Raw genomic sequence first — 14,199 nt, 5'->3', positions numbered from 1 at the left:
GACGACATCTTTTACTCAGAACCTCGAGGTTTCTACAGGTGTTGATTCGGTAGACTATCTGAACATTGGCGGACTGTTTTAGATAATATGAGAGAATACCAATACAAATGCAATACAGCTTACCACGATAACCTTACGACAAAAGTTTATTTTAATAAAACATGAAGTATCTGTAACACGAGCGTGCCTATATTTCTATGAATTAGTAAGACATTATTCACTTTGGGTTTCGATGTGGTCTGTGATTACTTGCCTTCCTGTGTCATACCCAAGTAGCGAGAAAATGTGGAATTTCATAAATAATGCTGTGTGTTCACAAAAAGCAAAAGTTATGTCGGCAGAGGCGGAAAGACGCATTAATAATTATGCAATATCATAAATTTTTCGTACATTCCATATGAGGGACTGGAAGTAGTTAGACGACATGTAATGGAGCAGTTTTCTTAAAATATACTTAGCGATTTTCGGTATGACTAACAGTAGCTCTGTAACAGGACAGCTAAAAATATGGCCTACAGCCTTACAGCCGCAGGCAAACACAGCCTTAGTTTGATGGGCGACCACGTGACCCCAGAGGTAGCGAACAACTGCATTATTTGTCTGCCACTTATTGCCCCAGTGGTGGCTAGGACTCAAAGTCGTACCGTGAAAGACTAGAGTAATTGCTGTTTTCTCGTGGAATGACTTTCCAGAACTCAAGGTTATAAATTGATAGCTTTATGTCTCATCTTAAGTGAAAATCGCAAAGATTATTCAATGGCAGTGACACACAAAATCAAGTGATTTTATCTTACAATTTTGCGCCATCCAGGAAGTAACGCGTCAGGCACAGAATTGCCAAAATTACTCTACGTTGTTTCCTAGATTAATTTATATTACCAGCAGGAAGAATACCGAACGATGTGTGAGGTGAGCGAATTGAGAAATAACTACAGCTTACTTTCCAAATATGCGGCTGCTGAGGGTCGAAATACCAACAGTATATGTCATATGTCACTGAGTTTTATTTCCATTTCGGGAACGAGGTCTAGGAACTAGAGCGTAGTTATTAATAACACTTGTTAGGACAAACTACTATGCAAATTACTATAAATCAATAACTGTAACTGTTACTGCTGTTTTTCTGTCTTAAGCACACTGAATACTGATAAGCTCATTCAGCATACAAGTTTCACTATTTTAAGGTTCTCCAGTGGCTGTACTGTAGTCATTATGAGTAGGCAAGACGAATTTTGATCATCACACGCTTTGAAAATATTTTTCTTAAGGACACTATCATTGACACTATTCCAAAAAACAGGGGAAAACAAATGAAGAGACACCACAGCACTGATCGCAAAACGTGAGCATTCACAGGGAGATTTCATAAGCTATGAGTGCTGGGCGTTGTGGCCAAGCGGTTCTAGGCGCTTTAGTCCGGAACCGCGCTGCTGCTACGGTCGCAGGTTGGAATTCTGCCTCGGGCATGGATGTGTGCGATGTCCTTACATTAGTTAGGTTTAAGTAGTTCTAAGTTTAGGGAACTGATGACCCCAGATGTTTAGTCCCATAGCGCTTAGAGCCACTTAAGCTATGAATAACGAGATGTTCCAAATCAATTAGTCTGCTATGTACAAAAACCATACGCCCTGTCCGAAGAAGCGGTTCCAGAACAAGTGGAGAAAATTAAACCTGCTTACATGAACGCTGAAATTAATGTCTAGAATAAGTTATTCTTAAGCAAAACCATCATTTAGTCTATAAATACTGAAAGAACGTCGAAAATCATCTACTTGTAATGATCACAACACTTCTAGTTCTGATGCTTTGTCAATAAAGCGAAAAGCATCTGTGATGAAGAGCTTTTCAAGATGCAGTACGCAAAATAGAGAGAGAATTCGAAATAACAAGTGGGTCACCCAGCTGAACTGGTGCTGTGATTCTACGCGGCGTCTGCGCACATTGTTACTAACTTAGCCCCTGACTTTTCGTATGAACGACGCCTCTAGGCTGACATAACATTCGTATGAGGAGTTTTAATTTGTAATGCGACTGCGTAGCTGGACAGGCGGTTGTGTAATTTACCGAGACTATCCATATGCTGTTCTTTCACAACGCCAAACTGCCATTACGTCGGAAGATTTTACTTCTGCCTGTGAAAGAATTGCATGTATAACATAAAAACCTCTGCACCTAACGCACAACACCCGTTACATGCCAATTAATCGTAGCAAAATGATAACTGCTTGGATCTTTCTGCCAACAACTTAACTTCTTTCACAGGAAAATGTCACCCCGTCGTAGAGGCGAGAAACAAGTGGTATGATGTACCACATCATCTTTCACACCAACTCCCTCGCCCCATGCACCACACATGCACCACACGTAGAGTAGGTGCCTCGAACACAATGAACCGAGATTTATACCTGCAGGGGGATTCCGTGACGATGGTACATACATTCTGGGAAGACAAAGAAGGTTTAATGTATCGAACTGAGGTAAGGGATTCTGGTCCGGAACCCACCCGTTCGAGAGTTTATAAGCGTGAATCGTTCTGATAGCTTTGACAGTGGCCCTTTTCTACTGTAGGAGCTTGTTTTCCATAGTTTCAGAGATGATAGTATGGACCAAAGTAAAACAAAAATGTCGAATGAGCATGGACTCTAAAACCAGCGCTATGAGCGCTTGTTCATTTTTGATACTGCGATGCACATCTCTTCCACTGAACAAACGTTGAATTGCTCTTAAGAAATTTAACTTGCTAATAAAGACTTTGGTAAATCTGCTTATATGACGCCTTCTGCATTGCCTATGTATACTCGTAATAAGAGAAAAATATCTGTAAATGAGTCTGTATTCATTTGGGTTAAAAGTAAAGGAGTATGGGAATACGTAAAGTTTGTTGGTGACTGTACTTTGTATTTTCAGAAATAAATTCAGCTTTATGCAAATTGATCTGTAGCGTCAGCCATTAACCGGACAAGGGTACATAACGAACCGGGGGACTCAAGGCTGCAACAGATTTGTTTACAAAACGATTTCTTTTCACTCATTACCCCTTCTCGCAGGTTCTTGATTAAGGACATGTGTGCATCGACGTTTGGAGCACAATGAGCGTCATGGTATTTCACTGATTACCGTATGGGGGACATGTTGCAGAGGAGAGTATTCGTTACACAGGTCTTTGACCGTGTCTACATCTTATTCAGCACTAACGACCAGCTGCCACAACACTTTACATAATTCAAGCGATAAGGCAGTTCAGACGCTATTCAGTTCACTGTCAGGTGATGGACTGAAAGTAAAATTAACGTCGCTTTCCGAAACATATTCAATACAAAATGGGGAACTACTGCAGTATTCTAATAATAACACTTCGGATATTCTCATGTGAATGTTCTTCTGACAGCAAAACGACCCGTTACTGTGCAAGCATCAGAAATTAACAAAGATCAAACTGCAGGAACTCGTGAAATACGTGGAGACTCTGCCCTTCTCTCGGTCCTGTTACCCTGTTACTGTTATTTTGGAGTGTCTATACGTTAGGCTTACTGAAAATACACAACATCATTCATCAAGTGCTTTTCGTTTTCCTTGGCAAAGCATCAGAAGCAATAATATTGCAATAATTGCTAATAGGTGATAATAATAACTACCGTTGCTCAATGAATGTAGTGGTGTTATGCTATCCTCCTGTTTCGAATGGCGTTAGTGTTGTCGCGCTCTAGCGCCTACAAACTATGTATAGACAGAGCGGTAGCGTTCTCGTTTCATATGAGCAACAACTCTGTTTAAACTCTATTTCATCCTGTTCTACAAGGCATCACATACACTATGCACTGATGTGCGACTAGAAACGCCTGGCCTACTACACCGCCTCATGTTTCATTCAAGAGCAAACATAGAATGGGACCAATACCTCTCAATCTGTGAGAGGAAGCACCCGTCGAACTGCTCAGTCTAATATACGATGCGCCTGCAGACACAGTGTTCATGCTTGCATAATTATATTAATTCTGCTGATAACTGCTTAACAAATATGATCGTCTGTTTTGCAAAGGAAATGACAATCAGTATGCAGGTTCTATATTCGTATGTTATAATTAGGTAAATACTAAGTTCGCTGCAATCCTGCTTCCAGTGTGCTGAAATACACTGAACATTACCTATTGAATAACTAGGCACTACGTTCCGATTCACATGTGTTTTGACACGAATTATCGCCGTCACAAAACAGTGACTCAGGAAAGGATGCGTTAAAGTGTTATTAAATAGGTAGCACGACAAATGCTCGGAAATCACTTGTATTGTCTCACCCGGTATATACAATACGCCACCCAGAAAATGTCTGGCAACTCAGTGATAGTCTAGGGATTCCCAGAACTGGAGCTGCATTACCGTGCCAGGTCCACTAGATAGTTACTTGTAATTGTGACGAAATAAATAATTTGAAAAGCTCGAGTAGTAAGTGGCAATGGGTTAGTAACTTTAGGTTTCAACCGCAAGAAGATTATTTTACGAGTAAATCGCAATGTCACTCATTATTTACTTTGTGGTAAAGCTGATCTTTCTGCCTTAGTCTCTACCACAACAATGAGAGAACGTTCACATTGTCGATGCCAAACTAACTGTGTGCTACTGCACCTGTATCCATAGATTCCAATCCCGCTGCAAACGTATACTCGCATTTAAAGCCAGATGTTTTCCCTATCCCTCTATTTCAACTCAAAACGGCCGCAACAATTTCAATAAAGGAATCTTACGAAATCTCTGAGTTCGTACTGCCGTGTTGTATCAGTAAAAGAAGTAGACTTTCATAATCGCCAGATGTCTGATGGAGACCGAAAGACTTCATTACTTATTATTTACTAGTTCATACCACCTTTTACGTCCCTTATTTCCACTATTTTGATGAACTATGCAGTTGAACAATGGAAACATCAGATGCTCGCATTTCGCAGTATTCGTATTTACCTGACCTTAGCCACGCTGGATGGCTGCGTTGTGTTAGGCGCCTTGCCACAGTTCGCATGGCTCCGCCTGTAGGAGGTTCGAGTGCTCCCTCGGGCATGGGTGTGTGTGTTGTCGTTAGCGTCAGTTACTTTAAGTTAGATTAAGTAGTGTGTAAGCCTAGGGACCGATGACCTCAACAGTTTGGTCCCATAGGAACTTATCACAAATTTCCAATTTTTTCCTGACTTATTTTTCTTCAAAGCAACGGCAAAATTACCAGTCACAAGAACTGACAACAAGAAGCCAGCCAATAAACATGGGGAGTCCGTGATGATGTTACAAACATTCAGGGATGATGGAGAAGGGTAAATGTATCATTCTGAGAACAGGGACCCACAAGCGAAAAACGTTCTGATAACACCGACATTCGATCTCCTCTAGTGCAAGCTCTTTCCTTTCCATATTTTGGGAGGAGAACGCATAAATAAGGAATAATGGTCTAGAAAATATGGGCTCCAAAATACATATCTGAAGAGCACGTATTTACTGGACATTTGTATCTCATTTTGGTCCATGCTGCAATCTCTCAAAACATGAAAAGCAAAGAGTTTGCAGAACAAACGGAGTACTGTCAGAGGTATCAAGACCATTTTCGCCTGTATAAAGTTCCGTCCCGGTCGGTTCCGGAACAGGATCCCTTACTTCAAATTGACGTATTTACACTTCTCTGTAATCCCCGAAAGTTTGTACCACCATCGCGGAATCATCCTGTAGGTATAAATCCCCATTCAGTGTCATAAGTTATGAGACATCCACAGTGGATGTGGTAGGTGAGGAAGGGAGTGGGCATGAAGGATGTTGTGGCAGACCGTAACACTTGTTTCTCGCATTTGCAACCGGGTGACAGAGTGCTGCAAACGAAATCAAGTCGTTAGAAAAACGAAACAAGCATAGAACACTTTTCTGGGATTGATTGGCGTATAATGGGGCTGTGTTTTGAAGGTGGGTGCAGGGGCGTCGGTGTTCACTCACCGTGGACCAATTCTTTCACGGGAAAAAAATTTAGTCTGCACTATAATCCGACATGGTGGTAATTTTGCGTTGTGTACCATCAGTGTGTGGATAGTTTTGGCAAATTCTACGGTCATCTGCCCATCCATTCCGTCGCATTACAAGTCAGTAATTTGTATGTCAATGTTGTGGTAGCCTAGACGCGTCATAATGTGAAAGCGTCATCGGCTAAATTAGTAAAACTCTGCGCAGGAACTGCATACAATCTCAGCACCATGTTCAGCTTGGTGAGCCTGTTGCTATTTCGGGTTCACTCCATCGTAAATAGTTATATGCACTTTGGAAAGGTCTTCAATATAGTTGCTTTTCGCTTTTATTGATAATGTGTCAGTAACGAATATATTGCATTCATAACGAGTATATGATACTTGTTCTTTCACTGTTTAGAGACAGAATAACAGTTTTGGTTGAGGATGACTTATTCTATACACTACCGTCAGCGTTTTGCTTCTCTTGTTACATTCTAATAACAACTGTCATTTCTTTCACATTATGAGAAGCTGAAATCGGACGTTGACTGCTTGCATTCCCTACTTTCATTTTCAAAGTATTAATGATCATACACCTTCTGTCATTGCGTGTGGTTTCCTGCAGAGCAGCTTTTCCAAATTGGATCTTTATGTTGCTCTTAGCTTATGAAGTCTCATTGTGGATATTCATGTTTTGCAAACAGGTCGTGTGGTTGTCTTTTTGTTAGTGTGGTTCTCTTTTGGGGTTAGTGCCGACAACAGTGATCTCAACAAACACATTTGGTGAGTCTGTAATAATTATAATAATGATATGCTACCCACACATAATGTTTGCAACAAACACTGGATTGGCTCCAAAAATATGAATCGCTTCTTATGAGTGACCTTTCCAGTTTTCAGTACTTTAAAGGCAGACAAACATAAACATAAACAGTTCTGACAGTTATTGATTTATGATGCTTAGTTTGTCGTCGGTGAATCTGAGTATTTTTAGTAACTGTGCTCTAGCCTCTACACCTACTTACTGAAATACGAATAAGGCTATTTGACATATTCTGGGGTATTCCGGCCCTCGGCAAAAACGCTTCAAATGGCTCCGAGCACTATGGGACAACAGCTGAGGTCATCAGTCCCCTAGAACTTAGAACTACTTAAACGTAACTAACCTAAGAACATCTCACACATCCATGCCCGAGGCAGGATTCGAACCTGCGACTGCAGCGGTCGCGCGGTTCCTGACTGAAGCGCCTAGAACCGCTTGGCCACCACGGACTTCTTATGTCGCTTATAAAGTGCCATATTTTCTTATTACATGAGAGTGATCCAGGACAACATATACACATAGGTCGTTTAGAAGTCAAGAATGGATGAAACCTTACTCATTCTTGACGATACAGGCAGTTTCTAGTTACAAGTACCATACGTTTTACTAAAATAAGGCTATTGTGGTACACTGTATTTCATTTGTGTTAGTGAATATTTTAATAGCCTTTTCCATTAGTTTGTTAAACACGACAGGAAACATCAAAGAGAATTCAGTCATGAAGAAAACAGGGTGGTCAATAAAACGTGTCAAATACTTTCAGAGATGGTAGTACGCATCGAAACAAGAAAAGTAAATCCATTAAACATGCGTCTGGAAAAGCGTAATTTCCGAGGTAACACGTGTTTACAGGAAGGGAAGCGCGACGCTTGCGGATGTTAGCAACATCGTTGCATCGGTGCTCCCACGAATGTATCGTCACTGTATTGCGATGTGCTATTCACAGTACGCTACCTACCATTAGGTGGTCTGCACTCAGTTGTGCGGTTCCAGTCATGTTGTAGGCTACGTTAGTTTTCGTCCTGTTTTTGTGCCTTATTGTACAGTATTGTTAACCCTGAGTACGCTAATGGAGTCTTACGTTGTTCCATACGTGAATTTACTTACGGATTTACTATTATTGCGCTGTTTGTACTTACAAATGGTGTAATAGATTTACATTTTATCTCTTCCATCACTTGTTAGTAATGGAAGCCTACTACACGACAAGTGAAATAGTTGATGTGCTACTTTGCAATGGTGTAGCAAACGGGTGTAGCCAATGAGTCAGCGCCCTATACGCTGAAAAATATCCACAGCGCAGAGTGCCCTCTGATAAGCCTTTCGGCTGACTTTTCCAACGTCTGAGGGACAGAGGTACCCTGGCGCTTCGGAAGACTGACAGTGGAAAGCCCTTTACAGTCCACACGCTTGACATGTAGGAACGTGTGCTCCGTTCAGTGGAAGAAACACCTGGGACCAGTGTGCGTCGATTAGCAGCAGCGGAAGGCGTGTCTCAGTCTCACATTGGAGGGGGAGGGGAGGTGAGAGGAACTTAATGAGCAACTGCTGTAGATGCGTTTAGGCTGTAAGATCATTATGGCACATGGCGGTTCCGTCAGTGGCTGCTGTAGAAGTCGGCCGCAGATCAAGTGGTTTTTTTTTCTTTTATTTACTCTTCAAGTTCCGTACGACCAAATTCAGGAGCAAATCTCCAAGGTAACGGAACATGTCAGTACATGATATTACAACATAACCGTAAAAACAGATAAAAATAAATGTTCATGAACCTTAAAAAAGTTAGTGCAAAAGTTTAAGTAAACGCTATCAGCAATACAATAAAAATCAGTTTTGTTTTTCAAGGAGCTCCTCGACAGAATAGAATTAGTGACCCATGAGGAAAATCTTCAGTTTCGTTTTGAAAGCGCATGGATTACTGCTAAGATTTTTGAATTTACGTGGCAGCTTGTTGAAAATGGATGTAGCAGTATACTGCACACCTTTTTTACACAAGAGTTAAAGAAGTCCGATCCTAATGCAGGTTTGATTTCTGTCTAGTATTAAAGCTGCTTTCTCTTGGGAATAAACTAATATTGGTAACAAGAAACGACAATAAGGAATATACGTATTGAGAGGCCAATGTCAAAATACCCAGACTCGTGAACAGAGGTCGACAAGCGGTTCGTGAACTCACACCACTTATTGTCCGAACCGCCCGTTTCTGAGCCAAAAATATCCTTCTATAATGGGAAGAGTTACCCCAAAATATAACATCATACGACAATAGTGAATGAAAATAAGCAAAGTAGACTAATTTTCGTGTCGAATGATCACTCACTTCTGATACCGTTCGAATAGTAAAAATTGCAGTATTAAGTCTTTGAACAAGATCCTCACCGTGGGCTTTACACGACGGCTTACTATCTATCTGAACACCTAGGAATTTGAAATGTTCAGTTTCACTTATCGTATGGCCGTTCTGTGAAATTAAAACGTCAGGTTTTGTTGAATTGTGTTAGAAACTGTAAAAACTGGGTCTTACTGTGATTTAGCGTTAGTTTATTTTCTACAAGCCATGAGCTTAGGTCATGTACTCCACTATTTGAAAACGAGCCAATGTTGAACACAGCATCCTCTATTACCAAGCCAGCGTCACCAGCAAACAGAAATATTTTAGAGTTTCCCGTAATACTAGAGGGAATATCATACCCAAGATTTTATTTACCGATGAAGCAGATATCACAAGAGACGACTTTGTGAATTTCCATAATCAGTATGTATAGGCAGATGCAAATCCCCAAGAAATTCAGGAAAGACGGGTCACAAGAATTAGAAAAAAGGTCACAAGATCTAAAAAACGAAATTAAGGCAGAACACGCACACACAGATCAGAAATTAGACAACATGTACCAAGATCTAAAACACGAAATCAAAGTAGAAATTCAAACAGTCGCTGAAAAATGTTCACAATCAACACAAGAATTACGCGACAAAATTCAAGAAATATCCGATAACCAAGCAACATTTGCAGTTAGTATACGGGAAACAATGACAGAAAACTTTGCTAAACAAAACGCTCAGATTGATGAACGTTTTAACAATCACACAGAAAACTGTTTGATACGTCACCGTAAACTGGTGCGATCGCAGGATAAAGAACGAAAAGAATTACTACAAACAATCACTAAACAGCGTCAGGACGACAAAAAGAAAGTGTTTGCCCAGGGCAAAACATATGTAGACAATCACATACAGTCGATCTCGGAAGAAATCGAAACGGTCAAAGAAACAAATAATCAAATACAAGACAGGCTTACAGAAATCCAAACACAGACAATCGATGTGAAAACTTCTACAGACACTGAAATCCAGAATGTTAAAGATAAATTAACAGAGGACGTTCAGACACTAACTGACAAAATAGAACACATAGAAATTAACCATGACACAGAAAATTTAAAGGCAGATTTTAAGAAAGTCACCAAAAGCAACTGTAAATTACGAAACGAACTGACAGAAAAGATCAATGAACTCACTACAAGAATAGATCTTTTAGATACTAACAATGACGAGAGATCAGACGACACTGCACCAGTCCCAGTGCAACAGAACTCTAATAGTAATAACACGCCATTGACAAATATACAACAAACTATCACAGATCTAAAATCGCGTAATGATTCATTGCATCAGCAAATAAATTCTCTACAGCAAGAGATAGCGGACGCACAAGAAACCGCCGCACATAATCATTTTCAACAGAACACACACCGTTACGAAATGCCTCAGATCCATAATACATATAATGTTGGTAGACTTCAGAGAGTAAGAGATTTTACCCAGGAAGAAAGACACCCGAATCCATATTCAAGACAATACGACAACACTTACACACACAGACATGACAGTTTTGATCACAAACATTTTCTTCCAGTTAGAAAGTATAAAACATTTAAAAACGACAGGGCGCAAATACATCCGTTGGATTTTATCCAACAGTTCAGGGGAGCACTTCCACCATCATGGCCAGTACAACATAAGTTAGAATTTATTGTCAGTTTTCTTGAAGGAGAACCAGCACGACGAATGCGACCAATTGCTAGACAATGTTTTTCCGTAGAAGCATTTGAGGAAGCATTTTTATCAGCATATTGGTCTGACACTACACAAAACAGCATCAAAGATCGGCTACTTAGTTTGCCAAACTTTGAAAATTCTACCTTTCCAACAATCACACAATTTTTCGAGTACATGGTGGAACAGAACCAGTACCTCAACGAGCCATACAGTCAATCGGCATTAATACAGCTTTGCATTTCAAAACTGCCCAGAGCTTTGATAGTGTCATTACTGACAGGGCAACAAAAGGACAATGTATCCGCTTTTAGAGACATCTTACAACTATTAGAAGCACACCAGGCAGACTACGCATTTGTTAACAAAAATTTTTCACGACAGAACGGAAAACAAACAAACTCAGCTACTTTTGAACAAACACGATTTGGTAATAACAATCCGAGTAAACGCTTTCGCAGCGAAAATGACAACGAAAACAGGAGTAATGAAAAACATTATACTGACACGGTAAATTTATATTCAGGACAGCAACAGAATCCGAGACTTAACACGCAACCGAATAGGTCAAATTTCCATATGAATCATCGCTCAGATAATGCGACCGGGGAAGGCCATTACGCGGGTCGACCGCAAAATGAACAAAAACAAACGTTTCTACGGGGTGCAGGTGGGCTGCCGTACAGTCACAGTTATAACGACAGGAGAAAAGAAAACGAACACAGACCGCCGAGGACGTTCCACAATGACAATTTTAACGGAAACTACAACAGGGCCCAACAGCTGCGTTACCGTATGAATGTACCAGACACCAGATTTCATCCACCAGACACTGCTAATAATCAAAACGGCAGAACTGTACAGTTGATAGAACACATACCAAACTCCCAAGCTGAAAATCACATATCGGAAGAATTATGACTAGAGAAAACCTGCAATGAATCTCTTAATGTCGATACTATGAAGTCACACAGAGAAAACATAACGACCGAAAATGCCATTACATTTGACGATGTGAGAGACACATTGTTACAGGAAAAACCAATCCTACAGAAAACAATATATCACCCAATAATAGAGATAAATTTACAGTCGCACAATATTTTAGCGATAATTCATTCAGGTTCACCTATGTGCGTAATTAACGAAGACACATTTAACAGATGCAATAGCAATAATGATTACCCAGTATTTCCTTTAAACAGAACGAAGGTCAAGGGAGCTTTTGCAGGAAAAGGCATTGAAGTTAAAAGACAGACACAATTAACATTTGTTTTTGCCGGGGAAACGTTCCACAGTGATTGTTGGATAGTTCCGAATTTAACAACAGACATGATATTAGGAATAAATTTTCTTGTTCAGTACGATGCGAAGATTGACTTCAAATCGTCATACCTCACACTACAAAAGGAAAACAGGGAAGTGATCGTAAGATTTCAAAACACAGTATCCTCCGAAGAACAAAATATGCACAGGATCGAGATTATTACTGATTCTCAAGATAACGATTGTTATATCGCACTATACACGAACACACTTAATAATGACTTGGTAGAGGAACAGGAGTACAATATGTTCGAGACAATTACACGCAAGGTAGACAATAGTGTAGCAAAATGCGACGCAGAACGCACAGAACTTGAAAATATTCTGGTACAACACAAAGCAGTTTTTGCCAATGTTCCAGGAACAATGACAGGATTTATGTACGAATTTCAGGTGAAACCACACGAGACTTTCAAAGCAAAGCATTATCCAATCCCACACATACACACAGAAGCAGTTAAGAAAGAATTACGAGCAATGATCGATCAAGGAATAATAGAACCAGCAGCCAGCCAATATATAAATCCACTACACATTGTTGAAAAGAAGGATGGATCACTACGTTTAGTTTTAGATTCACGTCAAGTTAGTAAAATAATCATTACAGAAACCGACCGACCACAGACGTTAGAAGAGTTACTGCAAAAATTTCATGGCACCTCCATTTATACTACACTCGACCTCAAATCAGGGTTTTGGCAAATCCAACTACACCCAAATTGCCGAAAATATACGGCATTCCTTTGCTTTGGGGAATGCTATCAATTTTGTAAACTTCCGTTTGGACTAACGATTTCGTCTGCCGCCTTTATACGAGACATGAATACTATTCTACCACAAGATCTGAAAAAACAAAATTACTACATATGTCGATGACATTTTAATTGCAGCAGAAAACTGGGAACAACACAATCATACTCTTCAACAATTACTGAATACATTCGAGCAGAATGGTATAACTATAAACTTGCGTAAATCTGAATTTGGTAAAGCGTCAATAAAATTTCTAGGGCACATTATCTCACAAACAGGTATCGCACCAGACCCTGACAAATTGCAAGCACTGAAAGACATCGACGTGCCAACAAACAAAAAGGAACTTCGGAGCTTTTTAGGTCTTATCAATTATTTTAGAAAATTTATCCACTACAAAGCATTAGACACGCCCTTGCTATACCAGCTTACAAGTAAAAACACACTTTGGTCATGGAATGAAGACGTTGAAGCTGAATTCGAGAACTTGAAAGAAGCATTATTAAAAGCACCTTTGTTATCACACCCTGACCCAACACAAAACTTTTCCGTTGCAACAGATAGTTCAACCACAGCACTAGGAGTACATATTTTCCAAGAAATAAAGGAAGAAGATAAGACAGTCGTGAAACACATTGCTTTTGCAAGCAGGATACTTTCTCCAGCAGAGCGCAATTATTCTGTAACAGAATTAGAGACACTATGTGTAATTTACGCTTTTAAGCGATTCCGTCATTTTCTATATGGCCGACATACAACAATATATACCGATCACTGAGCAATCCAGTTTTTATTGTCAGCAAAACTTACGCACGATAGATTAAGCCGCTGGAAATTTTATACTTACAAGAGTTTGATTTTACCATTATACACATTCCAGGCACGCAGAATACTGTTGCCGACGCATTGTCGAGGTCCATTCACAATAAACGCATGGAGAAAGAAAATACCTTTTGCTACAACAACCATAGTATTATGTATATTAAACAAGTAGCTTTCGAAAACTTTATATCAGCAGCATTACAGGATATAGAGAGAGAACAGCAGAAAGATGAAACACTGAAAGAGATTGTAACCCTTTGGAAAGACAGAAGTAACGCTAAAGTCAGACTTCATTACACTGTACATCAAAATATACTCTTTATTCGATCATACCGAGACGGTAATAATTGGCTTTTATGCATTCCGGAAGGGATCGTAAATAAACTGATATGGTATACACATCTAAGTTATGGACACTACGGAGCGAGGAAATGCTTTCTGATTCTGCGA

The sequence above is a fragment of the Schistocerca gregaria genome, chromosome 6, assembly GCF_023897955.1.
Source record: "Schistocerca gregaria isolate iqSchGreg1 chromosome 6, iqSchGreg1.2, whole genome shotgun sequence".
Classification (NCBI taxonomy): domain Eukaryota; kingdom Metazoa; phylum Arthropoda; class Insecta; order Orthoptera; family Acrididae; genus Schistocerca; species Schistocerca gregaria.
Note: the sequence above shows the minus strand (reverse complement) of the source record.